A 21,000-nucleotide genomic window follows, 5' to 3' on the forward strand; every position below is an offset into this window, starting at 1 on the left:
TTTTTTTTTTTTTTTTTTTTTAAGAGAGGATCACAGAGATTTGAAGCAAATATACCATTAATGTTAATGTGTGAAATCTGGGTATGAGATTCTTGAGTGTCTAATTTTAATGAACAGAGAATAACAAAATATTTAAACAAAAGTAACACTGACTTTTTTTTTTTTTTATTCAGTCTCGCTCTCCTACACAGGCTGGAGTGCAGTGGCATAATCTCGCCTCTCTGCAACCTCTGCTTCCTGGGTTCAAGTGATTCTTCTGCCTCAGCCTCCCCAGTAGCTGGGATTACAGGCGCACGCCACCACACCCAGCTAATTTTTCTAGTTTTAGTAGAGACGGGGTTTCACCATGTTGGCCAGGCTGGTCTCAAACTCCTGACCTCAGGTGATCAGTCTGCCTCGGCCTCTGAAAGTGTTGGGAATACAGGCGTGAGCCACCGTGCCCGCCCTTACACTGAAGTTTTAAATTGGCTTTTTAAAGTTTAATATTGTTATAATAATGAGCAAAGAAAATAAACAGACAAATCACAAAAGGAAATAAAATTTCCCCACCTAGATTACCCTTCTGAACTGAATAACTTACTCCCCCCAGCTTCAGGAATTGCCTTAGCATGCTTCCTTTACCCAGTCAACCTTCATACAGTGACTGGCCAATCCAGGGTATAAAAGTCTGACCCCCTCAGTCAAACTTGGAACAATTCTGAAGAGACATCCCAGCTTCAGCGTTCCCTATAGTTTAGTTGAGACATTTGTTGAGACTGCCCCTCAGCCCAACATTTTCCTCTGTCCTCTGTTGTCCAGTCCTGCTTATTCCTTGCCCTACAAGTATTGGTCCCAGGGACTTTTCTGTTTACATAGCTCCATCTCAGAGTCTGCTTTCTGGAGAATTCTGCTTGTGATATATAGGTATATAAATACAAAAACTCACTAACGACAAACAATTAGCTCCAATTTAAACCAGAAAACATAATTACGGTGAGAGCAGGATGGTAGCCACTGGGTGTGGCAGAACATGTTAGTTTTCTGTATAAAGTCCGTCTCCTCCTTTTACTCAGTAACATAATCCTTTTTTTATTTGAAGCAGTAATGTACTCTACCAGAAGGTATATTTCCTAGCCTCTCTTGTAGCTAGGTATGTCCATATGACTAAGATAAAACCACTGAAATGTCAATGTTGCTGGATTGCCAAATATGATTCTTCAAGAAACTAGGCTCAAATAGTAGGTATTCCTCTTTTGGTATCCCCGTTTCTCCTTCCAACAGCCTGGAATGGGGGTGCAATGGTCAGAGTTCAGCAATCATATTGTGGCCTTGAGGATGGAAGCATGGTGAAACAACGAGAAGCTAGGTGTCTACTGATTTCAAAGGACACCATATCCCCTGTATTGCTACCTCTGGACTTCACAATTTTGTGAAGGGTTTTTTGTGCACTGTGTATGAAATTTTGTAATTGGGTATTTGAGCGGCTGTTGGTTCTAATTTTCTATTATAAGCTACCAAATCTAATTATAATTTAAACAGATGGGCAATTATATGCTCTGCTTGTAAAATAAAAGGAGAAAAATCATTTTGGAAAATGATTAAGCATTTGTCTTGTAATGTTCTCACTGGAGTGATTCTACTTCCAAGAATAAATTCTAAGAAAACTAAATTGTGTGTGTGTGTGTGTGTGTGTGTGTGTGTGTGGTGTGTATGTGAGTGTGTGTGTGTGTGTGTGTAGCTTTCAGAATAAAGACATTTAGGTCATGAAAAAAATAGAAATTACCTAAACATGCAACATAATGGAATGGGTAATAAAATATGATGTAGTCATGGAATTTAAAAATTAATTCAAGAAATTGAATTAACTCAAGAAATTGAGAAATTAACTCAAGAAATTGAGAAATTAACTCAAGAAATTGAGAGCATTTTTATATTAAAAAACATTTTGTGGTAACAATGTAAACAATATAGAAGTTCATGAACTGAAAGTAATACCCTTCCTCTCCTATTCTAGATCCATATCCCTGACTCTTTCCAATCTGGTGCATATCTTTCCATAATTTTTCCTTTGTCTATACAAACAGATGCAGATATGTATTCAGATACACGAAGACGTTAAAAAACCGGATTGTAACACATACTTAAAAGAAAAATTATCAATAGCATGGAGAAATGTTCACTTTACAATAACAAGTTTTACAAGCAACATAAAATTTGATACACTACAGCAAGATCTCAACTACATTTCAAAAGTAGAAAAAAGAAAAAAGTCTAGGGTGAAATACATAATAAATATGTAAATAAATGAGTACTAACTAGTAATTGAAAATATTAATGAATAATGTTTACTATTAATAATAAATATTTTCTCCTAGAGCTGACAGAGCATTGTTCTCTTCACAATTCTCATAAGACTTAAAGTAAAACACATCTTACTATATTTTAAGGGAAATATTGGAGGTTGAGGGCACATATTTGAACCACCTGGCTTCCAGTTCCATCCAAAATGACCTAGAAAATTTAAAATATGTAAAACCTTAAATCAGTACTGGAAGCTAGGGAAGGAAGCCATATAAATGCCAGAAACTTCAAAGAATTTCTTTTAAATCCTGTGGAGTTTGGACCTGATTAAAGAAGGACAACAAAGGCCAATTTGCCATCACCAAAGGAGCAGCTTGACCTGGAGGGATGAGGCCTGGAGGCCAATAGCAGGAGCCCGTCAGTGATTCCTTCGGCTCTTGAAAATGGTGAGAATTTGATGGTATTAGAGTTGGAAAACAGTAGTAAATATTTCTTTCTTTTTCTTTTTTCTTTCTTTTTTTTTTTTTTTGAGACGAAGTCTTGCTCTGTCACCCAGGCTGGAGTGCAGTGGCCAGATCTCAGCTCACTGCAAGCTCCGCCCCCTGAGTTCAGGCCATTCTCCTGCCTCAGCCTCCCAAGTAGCTGGGACTAGAGGCGCCTGCTACCTCGCCCGGCTAGTTTTTTGTATTTTTTAGTAGAGACGGGGTTTCACCGTGTTAGCCAGGGTGGTCTCGATCTCCTGACCTCGTGATCCGCCCATCTCGGCCTCCCAAAGTGCTGGGATTACAGGCTTGAGCCACCGCGCCCAGCAGTAGTAAATATTTCAAGCAGAAAGCCCATGCATGGTGGCAATAGTTGTAATATTGGATGATTTCCCAAAGCTTTGGAGATTTTTCAGTCTCTGTGGAGCAGGCCCTGAAGGCAAGGCCTAAGTGGCTACCCCAAGTAGCGGGCCATCAAAGAATGCTGAGGCAGTTGGGCACCTGGCTAGAGACCTCGCCTGGGAAGTAGGGGCAGGGCAGCTATATCACATGCCAGAAATGAGCCTGGGGGCCCTTAGAAGCCCTAGATAGGAAGCTCACCACAAAATCTGTCAACTAACCCAGCACTTTCACCAAAAAGAAAAAGAAACCTTATAGGCCAGGTATGGTGGCTCACGCCTATAATCCCAGCACTCTGGGAGTCCGAGGTGGGTGGATCACCCGAGGTCAGAAGTTCGAGACCAGCCTGGACAACATGGCAAAACCCTGTCTCTACTAAAAATACAAAAGTTAGCCAGGCGTGATGGCATACATCCGTAATCCCAGCTACTCAGGAAGCTGAGGCAGGAGAATTGCTCCTACCCAGGAGGCAGAGGTTGCAGTGAGCCAAGATCATGCCACTGCACTCTAACCTGGACAACAGAGTGAGACTCCATCTCAAAAAAAAAAAAAAAAAACCCTATAAAGATGAAGTTTAGATAAATATATTTTTTTAAATAATTGACCCCTCCTCACATAATACATAAGAATAAATTTGAAATGGGCCATAGATTTGAATGTAAAACATAAATAAATAAGGCTTCTAGAAGAAAACATAATGTCTTTATGATCTTTGTTTAGGCAAAGTTTCTCAAGTAGGACACCAAAAACACTAGCCAGAAAATAAAAGATTGAAAAAATTAAACTTCATTAAAATTTATAATTTATGTTTATCAAAAGACAATATGGGGAGGGTGACAAGGCAAGCCACAGACTGGGAGAAGATATTTGTAATAGATGTAGCCAACCACGGACTCATACCCAGACTATATAAAGAATTCCCACAAATCAGTAAGACTATAACTAAAAACCACTAAAAAATGAGTTAAAAAAAAAAAAAAAAAACTTTAACAGACACTTTACAGAAGTGGGTAGCATATGGATGGATGACCAATAAGTGAATAAGCACCAGTCACAGGGAAAGACAAATAGTTGACAGTAAGAAGTGTTGATGAAGACATAGGGCAACTGGAATTCTCAAAAATTGTTGGCCAAAGTGTAAACAGATTTTTTAAAAACTTTGGGAAGATGTTTGACTAGAACTAAACATATGTACACTCTATTACCCAGAATTTCACTTTCAGGTATATAACCTACAAAAACGAGTGTTTAAATCTATCAAAATACATGTACAAGCATGGACACAGGAGCTTTATTTATGAAGTCAAAAGCTTACAGTAGAACAAGTATAGTTATTTTTTTTAGAGACAGTCTCACTTTGTCACCCAGGCTGGAATGCAGTGGCATCATCTCAGCTCATTGCAACCTCTGCCTCCTGGGTTCAAGTGATTCTAGTGCCTCAGCCAGACACTGCCACACCTAGCTGATTTTTGTACTTTTAGTAGAGATAGGTTTTCTCTATGTTGGCCATGCTGGTCTCGAACTCCTGACCTCAGGTGATCCGCCCACCTTGACCTCCCAATGTGCTGGGATTACAGGCATGAGCCACCAAGCCTGGCCTGAGTGTACCATTTTTAGATTACATGAGAAAAAGAACAAACTTCCTGCATGTGCAAAACCATGGATGAATTTCATCAACGTAATGTTGAGCAAGAGAAACCAGACTCAAAATGTAGGACAATGGTTGAGTCCTTCAAGAAACAGATGACAAGTTTGAGTTAGAAGTGCAAAAGATTTGCTGGGAATATAAGTGGACATGGAAAGCCGTTAAGCCTGACATTTAGAGGGTGAAGGATGGAGAATTGGGTAGAAAGGGCCTCAGCCTCCACTGAAGCTCTGGGAAAGTCTTTTCCAGTGCAATGAGAAGCTTCAATACAAAGTTATCCCTATAGGAATTACTCACTGGCCAGAAATGGGAAGTCTTTATACCATATCCATGCTCAATCATTGACTACTGCTACCCAGAGAGTGCATTGCCATGTCTCAAAAGCCAAGACAGACACTGAAGCTCACACATCTGGAGACTGTTAACCAAATGCACTCCCTTGTAGCAGATTCTCTCTTGAAGGAGATCTGAACGATACTCCTCTATGACTGCCACAGGTACATTCTGTGCACAGGTACATTCTGATTGCCCTTATGCAAAGTCTAAAGCTGTCACATATAATCTGACAGAGGTGACAGAGGTCAGAAGAGCATGGCGATTTGACTATGGGAGGGCGAGAAATCCTGTTGGGTTGCGGAAAATATTTTCTTTCTATATCTATATAGTGATTACATGAATATATACATATTTTAAAATTCAATAAGCTGTACACTTAACAGTTATGATATGTAAGTTACACTCTTACTAAAAACGGGTAGAGATGTAGGAAAGAGGTGCCTCTCCAGGCTTATACATGGTCCTGACTCCCTGAAGTTGTTAGATTAAGAAACTAGTCACAATCCTCCTTTTCAGATTTAAAAGATCCCTAAAAGTATTCCCCCCAAAAAAGGAAGAAGAGGTTTTAAAAAATCCCTTCACCTGCTTTTGTGGAGGAGATAACTAGAACAAATTTTCATTGCTTAATTATAAATAAACAGAAAATTCTCACATAGCTAGGACTAGGTTTAGCTGTGACAGAACACCCAAAATAATACTAACTTAACCAAGATGAAATTTAGTTCACTGTCATCTAAAAGAAGTTCAAAAGTAGGCAGTTGAGGGCTGCTACAATGCTCAATAGTGTCAAGGACCTGGGATGCTTCTATTTTACTATTCTGCCATCCTTGGCAGTTGGCTTCTACCTCACTGTGGAAGAAGGCTGCTTGAGCTACAGTCATTACATCTGAATTCCAGCTACAATAAAATATGGCAAAGAGGCACTCCTCCTTCTATTTAAAGACACTCCTCAGAATTTGTGCATAGCATATCCATTTATATCCCTTTGGCTGGAACTTAGTGTTTGTTTTGTTTGATTTTTGTTTTGAGGAAGAGTCTCACTCTGTCGCCCAGGCTGGAGTTCAGTGACATGATCTTGGCTCACTGCAATGTCTGCCTCCCGGGTTCAAGCTACTCTCCTGTCTCAGCCTCTTGAGTAGCTGGGATTACAGGTGTGAACCACCATGCCCAACTAATTTTTGTATTTGTAGTAGAGACTGGGTTTCACCATGTTGGTCAGGCTGGTCTCAAATTCCTAACCTCAAGTGATCTGCCTGCCTCAGGCTCCCAAAGTGTTGGGATTACAGGTGTAAGCCCCTGTAACTTAGTTTTATGAGCACATCTAGCTACCAGGGAGGCTGGAACACACAGGGACAACTAGTAGATTCTGCCATAACTCCCCAGGAGAATTTGTCGTATAAAGGAAAGAAAACATAGCATGCAAAAGGTAGAGGAAGATCAGACTGTAGAAACCCATCTACTTTAGAAACATAAATTTTTTATTGCATCTATATTGTGATCTTAATTTTCAAAATACATGTATACTCTTAAACAAGTGATAAAAGATAAATTGATCAATAACAGGCAGAGTTGAGAAAAGAATTAGCTAAACTAGAAGGGGAAACCAGGTGACTGAAAGGAGAACCACGTGACTAAAGAAAGAACATTTTCAAAATAATTATGCAACTGTGAGACTGTGTACTGAACTAGAAGCAGTGGAGAACAGAATTAACAAGGCAGAAAACAGAATCATTAATATGGTTGGCAATCTTAATTAATTTTCCTGTAGTAAATAAGAAAGGGAAAACAAGGCTGGGCACAGTGGCTCATGCCTGTAATCCCAGCACTTTGGGAGGCCAAGGTGGGTGGATCATGAGGTCAGGAGTTCAAGACCAGCCTGGCCAACATGGTGAAACCACGTCTCTACTAAAAATACAAAAATTAACTGGGTGTGGTGGTGCGCATCTATAATCCCAGCTACTCGGGAGGCTGAGGCAGGAAAATCACTTGAACTCAGGAGGTGGAGGTTGCAGTGAGTCCAGATCACACCACTGCACTCCAGCCTGGGCGACAAAGCACAAATCCATCTCAAAAAAAAGAAAAAAGAAAGGGAAAACAAAACCCAAAGAAAGAAAATTAGTATATCAAAGAGATATCTTCACTCCCAATGTTTATTGCAGCACTATTCACAATCACCAACATTTGCAAGCAACCTAAATGTCCATCAACAGATCAAAGGATAAAGAAAATGTGGTACATATACATAATGGAGTACTATTCAGCTATAGAAAAGAATGAGATCAATTGAACGAAGGAAAATGGTGACTAGGAGGCATTACTGGATTGCAGCTCCCACTCAGATGGACAGAGCAGCATATGAGGAATTGCATTGTGAATTTTTGCTCCAGAACTATTGCAGGAATACAGCAGGAGAGCCAAGAGAATCCACAGACCTTCTGAAGGAAGCGGATTGCTCCTATGGACCTAAATACTGTGCTGGTATCCATGGTGGAGAGACCTGAAGACAGTTCACATCACAGCACTCTGTGCAGACAACCCCCAGTACCAGCTCAGAGCCTGGTAGCCCTACTGGTAGCTAGATCCAGAAAAGAAGTAACAATCACTACAGCTCAGCTCTCAGGAAGCCACATCCCTAGGAAAAAGGGAAGACATTAAGGGAATACAATGTGGGACAATAGAATCTGAATAGCAGCCTTGAGCCCCAGATCTCCCCTCTGACATAGCCTATCCAAATGAGAAGGAATCAGAAAAATAATTCTGGTAATATGACAAAACAAGGTTTTTTAACAACCCCCCAAAAAAATCACACTAGCTCACCAGCAATGGGTTCAAACCCAGAAGAAATCTCTGATTTCCTAAAAAAAAGAATTCTGACAGTTGATTATAGAGCTAATCAAGGAGGCACCAGAGAAAGGTGAAGTCCAATTTAAGGAAATAAAAAAAAAAAAATGATATAAGAAATTAGGGGAGAAATCTTCAGTGAAATAGATAGCATAAATAAAAAACAATCCTAACTTCAGGAAATAGAGAACACTTTTAGAGAAATGCAAAATGTTCTGGAAAGTCTCAGCAACAGAATCAAACAAGCAGAAGAAAGAACTTCAGAACTCAAAGGGAAGGTTTTGGAATTAACTCAACCCAACAAAGACAAAGAAAAAAGAATAAAATAAAATGAACAAAGTCTCCAAGAAGTTTGGGATTATGTTAAATGACCAAACCTAAAAATAATTGGCATTCCTGAGGAAGAAGAGATATCTAAAATTTTGGAAGACATATTTGGGGGAATATCAAGGAAAACTTCCCCAGCCTTGCTAGAGACCTAGACATCCAAGTACAAGAAGTTCAAAGACCATGGGCAAGAAAAGTGAAACTCCATCTGGGGGAAAAAAAATAAAAAAATAAAAAAAATAAAAGAAGCTCAAAGAGCACCTGGGAAATTCATCGCAAAAAGATCATTGCCTAGGCACATTGTCATCAGGTTATCTAAAGTCAAGACAAAGAAAAGAATCTTAAGAGCTGTGAGGCAAAAGCACCAGGTAACCTATAAAGGAAAGCCTATCAGATTAACAACAGATTTCTCAGTAGAAACCCTGCAAGCTAGAAGGTATTGGGGCCCTATCTTCAGCTTCCTTAAACAAAATAATTATCAGCCAAGAATTTTTCATCCAGCAAGACTAAGCTTCATAAATGAAAGAAAAATACAGTCTTTTGCAGACAAACACGCTGAGAGAATTTGCCGCTACCAAGCCAGCACTACAAGAACTACTGAAAGAAGCTCTAAATCCTGAAACAAATCCTGGAAACACATCAAAAAAGACTCTCTTTAAAGCATAAACCTCACAGGACCTATAAAACAAACAACAAGAACAACAACAACAACAAAAAAAACCCAAGGTATATAGACAACAAATAGCACAATGCATGGAATAGTATCTCACATCTTAATATTAACATCGAATGTAAATGGCCTAAATGCTCCACTTAAAAGATACAGAATTGCAGAACGGATAAGAATTCACCAACCAAGTATCTGCTGCTTTCAAGAGACTCACCTATCTCATAAACTCAAGGTAAAGGGGTGGGAAAAGACATTCCATGCAAATGGACACCAAAAGCAAGCAGGAGTAGCTATTCTTATATCAGACAAAACAAACTTTAAAGTGACAGCAGTTAAAAAAGACAAAGAGGGACATTATACAATGATAAAAGGCCTTGCCCAGTAGGAAAATATCACAATCCTAAACACATATGCTCGTAACACTGGAGCTCCAAAATACATAAAACAATTACTACTAGACCTAGGAAATGAGATAGACAGCAACACAGTAACAGTGGGAGACTTCAGTATTCTACTGACAGTACTAGACAGGTCTTCAAGAAGAGAGTCAACAAAGAAGCAATGGATTTAAGCTATACCCTGGAACAAATGGACTTAACAGATATTTACAGGACATTCTACCCAACAACCCTAGAATATACATTCTGTTCATCAGTGCATGGAACTTTCTCCAAGATAGACCATATGATAGTCCATGAAACAAGTCTCAATAAATTTAAGAAAATTTAAATTATATCAAGTACTCTCTCAGACCACAGTGGACTAAAACTGGAAATCAACACCAAAAGTAACCTTCAAAACCATGCAAAATCCATGGAAATTAAATAACCTGCTCCTGAATGATCACTGAGTCAACAATGAAATCAAAATGAAAATTAAAAAATTATTCAAACTTAAGTGATAATAGTGACACAACCTATCAAAACCTCTGGGATACAGCAAAGACAGGGCTAAGAGGGAAGTTCATAGCCTTAAATGCCTCCATCATCAAAAAGTCTGAAAGAGCACAAACAGACAATCTAAGGTCACACCTCAAGGAACTAGAGAAACAAAAACCAAGCCCAAACCCAGCAGAAGAAAGGAAATAGCCAAGACCAGAGCAGAATTAAATGAAGCTGAAATGAACAACAACAACAACAACAACAACAACAACAAAATGCAAAAGATAAACTAAACAGAAAGCTGGTTCTTTGGAAAGATAAGTAAAATCGAGAGACCATTAACAAGATTAACCAAGAAAAGAAGAGAGAAGACCCAAATAAGCTCAATTAGAAACGAAAGAGTAGATATTACAACCAACACCACAGAAATACAAAAGATAATTCAAGGCTACTATGAACACCTTTATGTGCATAAACTAGACAACCTTGATGAGATGGATAAATTCCTGGAAAGGCACAACCCTTCTAGCTTAAATCAGAAAGCATCAGAAGTCCTGAACAGACCAATAACAAGCAGTCAAATTGAAATTGTTACTAAAAAAATTGCCAAAAAAAAAAATTCCAGGACCAATGGATTTACAGCTGAATTCTACCACACTCAAAGAAGAATTGTACCAATCATATTGACACTATTCCACAAGATAGAGAAAGAGGGAATCCTCCCTAGATCATTCTATAAAACCAGTATCACTCTGACACCAAAATCAGGAAAGGACATAACAAAAAAAGAAAACTACAGACCAATATCCCTAATGAACATAGATGCAAAAATCCTTAACAAAATACTAGCTAACTGAATCCAACAGCATATCAAAAAGATAATCCACCATGATCAAGTGGGTTTCATACCAAGGATGAAAGGACGGTTTAACATATGTAACTCAATAAATGTGATACACAACATAAACAGAATTAAAAACAAAAATCACATGATCATTTCAACAGATGGAGAAAAAGCATTTGACAAAATCCTTTATGAGTAAAACCCTCAGCAAAATCAGCATACGAGGGACATATCTCAATGTAATAAAGCCATCTGTGACAAAACCACAGCCAACATAATACTGAATGGGGAAAAGTTGAAAGCATTCCCTCTGAGAACTGGAACAGGACAAGGGTGCCCACTCTCACCATTTCTATTCAACATAGTACTGGAAGCACTAGCCAGAGCAATCAGACAAGAGAAAGAAATAAATGGCAACCAAATTGGTAAAGAGGAAGTTAAACTGTTACTGTTTGCTGATGATATGATTGTACACTTAGAAAACCCTAAAGATTCCTCCAAAAACCTCGTAAAACTGATAAATGAATTCAGCAAAGTTTCAGGATACAAAATTAATGTACACAAATCAGTAGCTCTGCTATACAGCAACAGTGACCAAGCTGAGAATCAAATCAAGAACTCAACCCCTTTTACAATAGCTGCAAAAATAAAAAATAAAATACTTAGGAATATACCTAACCAAGGAGGTATATTGACCTATACAAGGAAAGCTACAAAGCAGTGCTGAAAGAAGTAATAGATGACACAAGCAAAAGGAAACACATCCGATGCTCATGGATGGGTAGAATCAATACTGTGAAAATGACCACATTGCCAAAAGCAATCTACAAATTTAATGCAATTCCCATCAAAATACCACCACCATTCCTCACAGAACTATAAAAAGAATCCTAAAATTCATATGGAAACAAAAAAACCCTGCATAGCCAAAGCAAGACTTGGCAAAAAGAACAAATCTGAAGGCATCACATTACCTGATTTCAAACTATACTATTAAGCCATAGTTATCAAAACAGCATGGTACTAGTATAAAAGTAGGCACAGAGACCAATGGAACGGAATAGAGAACCCAGAAATAAACCCAAATACTTACAGGCAACTGATCTTGGAAAAAGGAAACAAAAACATGAAGTGGGGAAAGCACACCCTATTCAACAAGTGGGATAATTGGCAAGTCACATACAGGAGAATAAAACTGAATCTTCATCTCTCACTTTATACAAATATCAACTCAAGATGGATCAAGGACTTAAATCTAAGACCTGAAACTGTAAAAATTCTAGAAGATAACATTGGAAAAACTCTTCTAGACATTGGCTTGGCAAAGATTTTGTGGCCAAGAACCCAAAAGCAAATGCAACAAAAACAAAAATAAGTGGGTCTTAATTAAGCCAAAGAGCTTTTGCACAGCAAAAGGAACAGTCAGCAGAATAAACAAACAACCCACAGAGTGGGAGAAAATCTTCATAATCTATACATCAGACAAAGGACTAATATCCAGAATCTACAAAAAAACTCAAACAAATTAGCAAGAAAAACAAACAAACAAACAATCCCACCAAAAAGCAGGCTAAGGACATGAACAGACAGTTCTCAAAAGAAGATATACAAATGGCCAAGAAACATATGAAAAAATGCTCAATATCACTTATGATCAGGGAAATGCAAATCAAAACCACAATGCAATACCATCTTACTCCCACAAAAATGGCTGTAATCAAATAATCAAAAAATAATAGATATTGGCATGGATGTGGTGGAAAGGGAACACTTCTACACTGCTGGTGGGAATGTAAACTAGTGCAACCACCATGGAAAACACTGTGGAGATTCCTTAAAGAGCTAAAAGTAGGACTACCATTTGATCTGGCAATCCCACTACTGGGTATCTACCCAAAGAAAAAGAAGTCATTATATGAAAAAGAGACTTGCACATACATGTCTATAGCAGCATAATTCACAATTACAATAATGTGGAACCAAGGCCATGCACAGTGGCTCACGCCTGTAATCCCAGCACTATGGGTAGCTGAGGTGGGCGGATCACCTGAGGTCAAGAGTTTGAGACCAGCCTAGACAACATGGCAAAACCCTGTCTCTATTAAAAATGCAAAAATTAGCTGGGCATGGTGGCAGGTGCCTGTAATCCCAGCTACGTGGGAGGCTGAGGCAGGAGAATCACTTAAACCCAGGAGGTGGAGGTTGCAGTGAGCCAAGATGATGCCACTGTACTGCAGCCTTGGTGGCAGAGCCAGACTCCATCTCAAAAAAAAAAAAAACAAAGTGGAACCAGCCCAAATGCCCATCAATCAGCAAGTGGATAAAAAGCTGCGGTGTATATATAGGATGAAATACTACTCAGCTCTAAAAAGGAATGAATTAATGGCATTTGCAGCAACCTGGATGGGACCAGAGACTATTATTCTAAGTGAAGTAACTCAGGAAAGAAAAACCAAACATTGTATGTTCTTGTTCATAAGTGGGAGATAAACTATGAGGATGCAAAGACCTAGAATGATACAATGGACTTTGGGGACTCGGCGGGAAAGGGTGGGAAGGGGGTGAGGGATAAAAGACTACCAAATGGGTTCAGTGTATATTGCTAGAGTGATGGGTGCATCAAATCACCATTAAGGATCTTACTCATGTAACCAAATACCACCTGTTCCCCAAAAACCTATGGAAATAAAAAAAAATTAAGTCTTTTAAATCCTTTAATAATATATATGTATCTGTCTCCCACCCCCCCCCAAAAAAAAGAAAAAAAGAATGAGATTCTATCATTTGCAACAACATGGATGGAACTGGAGGTCATTATGTTAAGTGAAATAAGTCAGGCACAGAAAGATGAACTTCACATATTCTCACTTATTTGTATGAACTAAAAAAGATAGAGAGTAGAAAAATGGTTACTAAGAGGCTGGAGAAGGGTAGTAGGGGAGTGGGACGAAAGTGGGGATGACTAATGGGTTCGAAAAAATCTAACTAATAAATAAGATCCAGTATTTGATAGCACAACAGAGTGATTATAGTCAATAGTAATTTAATTGTGCATATTAAAATAACTAAAAGTATGGATTGTTTGCAACACAAAGGATAAATGTTGGACGTGATGGATTCTCTATTTTCCAGGATGTGATTCTTATGCATGGTATATGTGTATCAAAATATCTCATGTACTCCATAAATATATATACCTACTATTTACCCATAAAAATTAAAAATTAAATTTGTTTTAAAAAGGGAAGCCAGATAAGACAGAGATGCAGTTGGAGAGACATGTGATGCAGAATACAGAGAGTGAATAAATGGAAGGGAAGCAATACTTAAGACCACAAATAAAGAAATCATTTATAAGCCAAAGGTACCTTTTAATCTGCAGATCAAAATAGCTTTCTAGATAGCAGGAAAATAATGAATGAAAATTCTGCACCGAGGCATATCCTGATGAAAGTCTGAATTTCAAGGTAAAAGAAAGTCTCCTGTAAAAATCCAGGCAGAAAAACAATTTTTTTTTACCTGCAAAGGAAGGAAAATAATTTGGTCTCACACTTCTTCCTTCCTTTATTAGAACCCTAAATCCAACGGAGCTGCATCTACAGAATGAAAAAGGCAAAAAACAGAAGAGCACATCACCTCACGGACATCACAGGGTCTAGAGGTGGGGGCTGTGCACCTCTAGGAAAAGAGTGATGCTTCCTTTCTTGATGGAATTGTTACATTCTTAAATTTCTTGATAGTCATTGCCACTTAAATTTCTAAGTAAAAACTTACAAGATGGAGGTATGTGACCACTTGCTAGAAAATTCAAATGACTTCTTCTAGCTATTAGACAGTCCATTACACCTACAGGGCAAGAATGAGCGACTGGAAATTAACAAACACCCTGTCAGGACACCACTAAAACCCTTTACCTTAGAGGGGTTTCACCAAACCAAGCCCAGAACAGTGGCGATAACACCATGGACTTGAAAGATGTGAGCAGGAATGCTCGTCCAATTTCTGAGCCACTCTCTCACCTGCCATTTCATTATAAGTCAATATTGAGCAAGGATAGAAGTTAATTTAGATCAAGAGTCTATCATGGGGTCCATGGGCCTTCATGTAGACATCACAGAGCTTTTAGCGGTTTGTCTATGAAGTTATAAGCAAATGTTACGATGTGGCCATTAATCAAGTTCTCAACGGGGTCTGTAATTCGGAAAAGACCCAGAACCAATATTTACTGCTTTATAAACACCCAAACTGAGAAAATATTACAGAAAAAATTATTCATATCACTTGCTAAAGAACAATAAGGAATCATCTATTCAAGGGGGCGCTATACAATGGAGTTTTGTAGTAGGGAAGAGATATTTGGCTCAAATCAGAATATGACACGAAAAAGTGGGAATGTATAGCCAAGGAGCTGGGTGCAGGTGAGTAGGTAGAAGATTACTAAGAGGAAACATCAGAGGCAAGGGAACATTCTGACTAAAACTAATCTAACAGGAATCTTGCTAAAGGCAGGCCGAGATGATCAGATATCACCTGGGAGATGGTGGAAGATGAGGAACCCAATCAGATATCATGGGTCATCACCTATTGAGAGTAGAGGATCCTCAATACACTGACAACAGAATTCTTGCTAAAATTGGACAATGCAGAGAGGGACATGGAAGCCCAAAAGTCAGGGCCTGGTGGAGAAGAGAGTTTGGAGCCTAACTAAATTGTGGTCAAGGCAAGCCTCTGTTAAATATAAGTGAAACTACAGTAAAATGCAAAAGACTACCTTATGGATAATCAGTAGAAATGTATTCTGATAATAACAGCAAGACATTGTAAGGTATTTCTCATTTATATGTTCAACAAAATTCAAAGGAAGTTTGAATTTATAAAATATTTATAAAACTAGAGCAAGTGCCCACAAAAAAGAAACATCCTGACATAAGAAAGAGATTGTATGGAAAACACAACTGCAGAATTATAAACTTTGTCAAAGGCAACAGACAGCAGATTGACAACCACAGAAAATAAAATTAACACATAAGAATCTAAGCCAGGCATGGTGGCTTACACTTGTAATCTCTGCATTTTGGGAGGCCAAGGCAGGAAGATTGCTTAAGCCCAGGAGTTTGAGACTAGCCTGGGCAACACAGGAGTTTGAGACCAGCCTGGGCAATGTAGTGTGACCCAGTCCCTAGAGGAAAATTAAAAATTAACCAGATGTGGTGGTACACACCTGCAGTCCTAGCTACTTGGGAGGCTAAAGTGGGAACATCACTTGAGCCCAAGTGGTTAAGGCTGCAGTGAGCTATTTTTATGTCACTGCACTCCAGATGGGTGACAGAGAGAGATTCTGTTTCAAGAAAAAAAGTGGGGGGAGGGGGGCAGAAAAAAAAATATGAGGGAGGATCCAAGATTTCCAGTGCTACAGACTGAATGTTTGTGTCTCCCCAAATTCATTTGTGGAACCCTAACACCCGACATTATGGCATTCTGAGGTGGAGCCTTTGGTAGGGGAGTAAGTCATGAAGGCAACACCGTCATAGGAATAGTGTCTTTATAAAATAGGACCCAGAAAGACTCTTCCCCCTTCCACAACATGAGGACACAGAGAGAAGAAATTTGTTTTGTTTTGTTTTAAAGACAGTTTCACTCTTGTCACCCAGGCTGGAGAGTAATGGTGCACTCTCGGCTCACTGCAACCTCCGCCTCCTGGGTTCAAGCGATTCTCCTGCCTCAGCCTCCTGAGTAGCTGGGATTACAGGTGTGCACCACCACGCCCTACTAATTTTGTATTTTTAGTAGAAATGGTGTTTCTCCACATTGGTCAGGCTGGTCTTGAACTCCCAACCTCAGGTCATCTGCCTGTCTTGGTCTCCCAAAGTGCTGGGATTACAGGCGTGAGCCAATGCACCCTGCCGGAAGAAGAAATTTATGAACAAGGAAACAGCCCCTCACCAGATATGCGATCTGTGGACACCTTGATCTTGGACTTCCAGTATCCATAAATTTATTTATTTATCCATAAATACTAGAATAAGAAAGAGATTGTATGGAAAACACAACAAGTATATTTTTGTTGTTTATAAGCCACCCAGTTTATGGCATTTTGTTATAACAGCCCAAACAGACTAAGATATCCAATCAACATGTTCCAAGGATCCAAGAAAGAAAAAATAGAATGAATGTGGTGAAAGCAATATTCAAATAAACAATAGAGGGAAATTGCTGAGCTTATAAAATTAAAGGTTATCAGGCAGAATTAATGAAGAGATATTGGCACCTGACATATCCTGTTGAATGTTTCAAGATTTAAGGAAAACAAACAAACAAAAAAACTATAAATGTCCAGGCAGGAAAACACAGTTTATTTCTTAAGCACTGTTTCACGGCTCTGACTATGCATTAAAATCATTGGTTGAGCCTTTAAAAAATAACGTGTCTGGCCAGGCCTGGTGGCTCACGCCTGTAATCCCAGCACTTTGGGAGGTCAAGGTGGGCAGATCATGAGGTCAGGAGTGCGAGACCAGCCTGGGCAACATGCTGAAACCGTGTCTCTACTAAAAATACAAAAATTAGCTGGGTGTGGTGACGCACACCTGTAATCCCAGCTACTCCGGATGCTGAGGCAGGAGAATTACTTAAACCAGTGGGGCGGAGTTTCCAGTGAGCTGAGATCGCACCACTGCACCCCAGCCTGGGTGACAGCAAGACTCTGTCTTGAAAAATAATAATAAACAAAAAATTTAAATTAAATTAAAATAAAAAAATAATATGTCTGGACCCCATCCTTAGAGATTCTGATTTAATTATTCTGGCATGGTGCCTAGGCATTGAGATTTCTAAAAAATCTCCCCCAGTAATTTGAATGTGCAGCCAGAATTGAGAACCACTAACCTAAATGAAGAATAACTATGGATTTCTCCCCCAGATAACTAAACAGCAGCAGTAAACTGGCTTCCACACTGGGGAGGAAAAGAATTTAGAATTACATTCGCAGTTAGACACCGTGGCACACACTTGAGTCCCAGATACTCAGGAGGCTGGGGCAGGAGGGTCGCTTGAGCTCAGGGGTTCAAGGCTGTAGTACACAATGACCATTGCAGTGAGTGGCCACTGCACTGCAGCCTGGACAACATAGAGAGACTCCATCTCTTAAGAAAAAAAAGAGAGAGAGAGAGACGGAAATTATGTTCTTAGTCAAAAGGTTGTTTGTAGGAAAGACCAACATTCTCCTATAAACCAGTGCTCAGAAATTATCATGCTCAGAGTTTAGTGATACAACCCAGCCTAACTAGGGAAAGATCAAGATAAAGAACTCAAGAATGAGGGCATCATACCATAAAGAGATACTAGGAAGAAATGGAAACTAGTTAAACCTACAATAAGATCTTAAGAACCGTTGTGAATCTATGCACAAAACAAAATAAATTTCAAAACTAAGTCTTGAAGAAAAGTTAATAACGTAAAACAACAATAAGAAGTTAGGTCTATACCCCAGATTACTTCAATCAAAATTGTGAAGTGGGATGAGACAGTCCGGACAATAAAAGCCTGAAAGGTTTCTCATTATACACAGACATTAATTAATAGATACAGTTACATTATTGGCTTTGGTAAACAGATCAAATTATTTCAAAATGCTTTTAATAACAAAAAGATAATCACTGAAAGAAAATACGTAATTATACCTTCCATACTACTACAGAAATAAGAGCTGAGAAATTATAGTTAATGGGGAAACAACCAGCTATCAAAACCATCATGCAATATTATCCTGTTCTATTATTTGTATATGTAATATATATAGAAAAATTAAAAAATGAAACACTCCCAAATTATAAGAGTGGTTGTCTCTAACAGTTTAGAATTACCAGATTTGTGGTTTGTTTTCTTATTAATGTGTTTCAATTTTTTCTAAGGATCCTACAATCCGAATGCTCTTTTTATAATTCAAAAAAAATCAATAAATATTACATTTTTAAGTTATCCCCTTTATCTTCTATGTATTTTCATAGTGCTTATTTGATACACAGGATAAAAGTTGAGTTTCTTAATGTGCTAATTTTAGCAATTATAGGATTTTTAAAAATCCAATCTGACATAATTTTAGAGACTAAACACCTATAAATACTATAAAGGTGTTTCTATTAATATTTTTACGAAGTCACTTCCTGGAAGTAACATGTTCCTGTAAAATCTTGCCAAAAACAAGAATATTAAAGTATGTTCTGCATGAAGAAGAAATCTACATCACAAGTACATTAGAAGTACTTTTTAGGAAGTAGAAAGTATGAAACCAGAAAAACTCAGGGAAATGTGCTTGTAACTATAAATTCTGTAATTAAGTTGCTTTACAAGGAAGATACTAGGAGACACCAGTTGAAAATACTAGTTGACATCCTGGATTTGGTTTTTATTCAGTCAAACATAAAAGCGTACATTACTCATGGCCAGATTATAGTCTAAAAATATTTTCATGTAACTATCCAATTTTGAGTGAAAAAAAAAAAAAAGACACAAATTCATGTTGTTCTTTAATTTTACTTTAGGCATTCCTTCCTTTTGCCCCAGCACAAAACTCAGGATTGTGTTTATTCCATGAGGGTACTAATGGAGTCGCATTAATGATTCAAACCCAAATTCTGTGGGCCCTCACTCACCCTGCCTGCATCTGAAGGACCTCAGTTGCCTGTGCCCCTCACTTAGGTCGAGTTGGCCCTGGAGAGGTGTGGTACGTGCTCATGAAGCAGTCTCCTTCTGCTCGTGCTATTCCTGTTGTGTCATCAGCCATTGGACCGCCACTGCACGCTGCCGTATCTGCGGGTCCCACTGTCGCTGTGATAGTGGAGGCAACAAAGCCATTTATGCCAAGAGCTAAAAGTTGCAAGATGTTGTATTGGGAAGTGGGCTAGAATGCTTCATTCCTCTCTTGCCATTGTGCAGCCAGCCAGTTCTGCTTCAGCACAGCAAATAAAGCTGCTCTTCGTTTTTATTTCTGATAGCCCTGAGCTTTCTCTCTCTCTCTCTCTCTGGTATGTATCAAAGATCATTCCAGTGAGATTTGGGCTTGGAGTTAAATCTAAGTGACAGCTACGTGCTAACCTCAGAACTGTCCCTCACCGCCAAAGTCTAAAGTTTCTTATTGCCTACTTTTTTAATTTTAATGTGTTTGCTGTAAGTAAAGATAAATCTGTTCTTTTAAAAAATAGCACGTTATTAAGCCATTGATTCAATCGTCATCAGGCTCAACAGGTTAAGTGGAATCAGCTAAGGTAATTGATAGCACCATGGATCTCTTTTATATGACAGTAATTCAGGAGAAGTTCTCATCAAGCATCAGGGAGAAAAAGTTATTATTGCCAGGCACGGTGGCTCATGCCTGTAATCCCAGCACTTTGGGAGGCCGAGGCGGGCGGACCACCTGAGGTCGGGAGTTCAAGATCAGCCTGACCAATGTGGAGAAACCCTGTCTCTACTAAAAATACAAAAAATTAGCCGGGCATGGTGGTGCATGTCTGTAATCCCAGCTACTTGGGAAGCTGAGGCAGGAGAATTGCTTGAACTCGGGAGGTGGAGGTTGCGGTGAGCCAAGATTGTGCCATTGCATTCCAGCCTGGGCAACAAGAGCGAAACTCTGTATCAAAAAAAAAAGAAGAAGAAGAAAAGAAAAAGTTATTATTGAGGAACAAGTTTGAAAACTGTTCCAGAAAGATGCTCAGTTGGAGAGAATTTGTAAAAATAACAATCACACCATTTGAAGTAAAAGTTGGTTCCTTCTAGAAAAGTTTTGCTTCAGAAGGAGAGCCCGTTCAGGAAATAAAAACATTGACTGCCATGGAACTTCAGGGATGCGCAAGCCACAGGTATTCAAGACCTTGTGAGACTGGGGGATCCTATGAATCTTTAAGTGATGATGCAGTATGAATATCTTAATATGGAAAGACTATGGGGAATTTGATTAATAGAAGACAACTGAAAAACGCTGTGATTAAGAGAGAATAGTGCTATTTTTCTTAAATCCACGTACTTCAAAATGTTTCTTTTGTTTGTGTAGGCATTTGTGAACCAATGGCTTCCTTTACCATTTCCAGGAGGTTGTCTAGTTTGGTTTGTTCTCTGTGTTGGTACTCATATATTTATATTGATAACAACTAGTAACTAGCCACATTACTAAAGTACATTTTAAGTCCAGCAGGACTTTATTCCCTACTGTGGTAGGCTTGCAGCAGTGGACCAGGTAGCAATCTTCTCCAAAATGGCAGCCAACAGAGAGCGGAGCAGAGCCCAGAGAACAAACCATGAACAAG

The sequence above is a fragment of the Rhinopithecus bieti genome, unplaced genomic scaffold (assembly GCF_001698545.2).
Source record: "Rhinopithecus bieti isolate Rb0 unplaced genomic scaffold, ASM169854v2 scaffold_18353, whole genome shotgun sequence".
Taxonomy (NCBI): domain Eukaryota; kingdom Metazoa; phylum Chordata; class Mammalia; order Primates; family Cercopithecidae; genus Rhinopithecus; species Rhinopithecus bieti.